Source organism: Lactuca serriola, chromosome 4 (assembly GCF_051521515.1).
Source record: "Lactuca serriola cultivar US96UC23 chromosome 4, Lser_US96UC23_V15, whole genome shotgun sequence".
NCBI classification, from domain to species: Eukaryota; Viridiplantae; Streptophyta; class Magnoliopsida; order Asterales; family Asteraceae; genus Lactuca; species Lactuca serriola.
The window spans coordinates 323,952,825-323,954,480 of NC_136411.1; the positions used below are offsets into that span (position 1 = coordinate 323,952,825).

Genomic DNA, 1,656 nt, shown 5'->3' on the forward strand with positions numbered 1-1,656 from the left:
TCTCGTCTTCTAGCTCCCATATCCATTATGATCCCCTTCGGTGTTGCCATTGCAACTTCACTAGCTTCACCTCTTTATTATGAAAGGCCTTGACTTTCCTATCCAAAACTGCCACGGGCCGCTGAATGTAGTTCATGCTTACAACCTACTTGTATAGCTTGTATGGATTGACCCGTCTTGGTGATCCTCCAGCCCATATTATCGAGGTTCGCCATTACCTCCGGTAAATTTTCGTTTACTCCGTCTGCACCTACCTTGATTCCTCTAATATCTTCACGAGGGTTGTGGTAATCTCTTGAATGCTTTGCAAACTCTTCAATTAAGGTCTTGATGGTAGTTGGTTCCTTTTTCGTCATGGGTCCTTGAGAATCAAGGAGTTGCCTCGTAGCCATGTTTATCATATCATAGAAGTGTGACACTTCTTTTTACATATTAAGATTGTGTTGGGGGAAATTCTTTAACATTCCCTTGTATCTCTCCCAAGCTTCATATAAAGATTCACTATCGTTTTGTTGGAACTTTTCTATTTTCATTTTGAGTTTGGCTATCTTCGAGGGAGGGCTGAATTGCTCAATGAATTCATTGCGAAGATTGGTCCAATTTGTGATCATCCAAGGTGCAAGTGACTTTAACCAAATTTTAGCTTCTCTTGTAAATGTCACTGGAAGGATCCTTAATAGCACCACATCTCTTGAAACATTAGGCACATTGAAAATGGAATATCCTTGAGCATCGAGAGAATGTGTCCATTGAGCTTAAAGTTTGTTGCAACTAGAACTTCTAGTGGAATAAGGTCATGCCTGTTGTCATTACACATCTGCTTTTTGTACTCCTCCATCGTCATTCTTGTGATGTCCTCCATTTCTTCTACATCTCTTTCGACTTCTTCTCCTAAATCGTCCCCAGATTCTGTTTCTGGCTCGTACCCGATTCCTTTCTTCTTGGGAGTCTTCTCAAAGCTTTCAAAACCATTGTCTGACTGAAAACCACTAATTTGTCTACCTTTTTATACTTCTTCTTGTGGAATTTGGATTCTGGATCATCAAGTGGGGGCACAATCTTAGAATTTAATCCCCTATCATATATCACTAAAACAAAACTAAAGAAAAACGTGTAAGAATGAACTAAAAACAAAAAATCGAAATAACTAAAAATTACAGTTCTCACATCATGACAGATAAGCTGTCACGTCGTTAATATTTAGAAAATAGAAAAACTAGATAAAAAGAACATTAAATTTTTGTGGTGTTTACCCAACAAAAGGATCAATTAATCTAAACCAAATTAGTTTAAAAACTAAATTAAGTCGTTTCCCGGCAACACCACCAAAAACTTGATGTGCAAAGTATACCTACCAGTTTTAAATTTATAACCTAACAAAACTTAAATACTAATGCACTTATGGGCAGTGTGTTGGATTAGTGTTTAAGTCCTTAACTATAATTGGTATGTACCTGACCCGATTTGGCATGATCCGTTTGGGTTGCATGGCATCAGAACAATTTGGATAGACTTTTGTGAGAAAAGGAGATTTATGATTTGTTAATATATTATAAGTTCTAATATATTAATATGAAATCATTTTATTTAATCAATATTGAACAAGAATTAATTTGGAATTAATTTTGTGATCAAAAGGAGATTAATTAAAGACAT

At 36.1% G+C, this 1,656-nt stretch overlaps 1 non-coding gene across 1 annotated transcript; it reads left to right on the forward strand.

Annotated features, from left to right (window-relative positions):
* Window positions 1-435: 435 nt before the first annotated feature.
* Window positions 436-542, forward strand: LOC145103567 (small nucleolar RNA R71). The gene has a single exon (XR_013706651.1). It is a non-coding gene; the product is annotated as a small nucleolar RNA R71 (small nucleolar RNA).
* The last annotated feature ends 1,114 nt before the right edge of the window (window positions 543-1,656 follow it).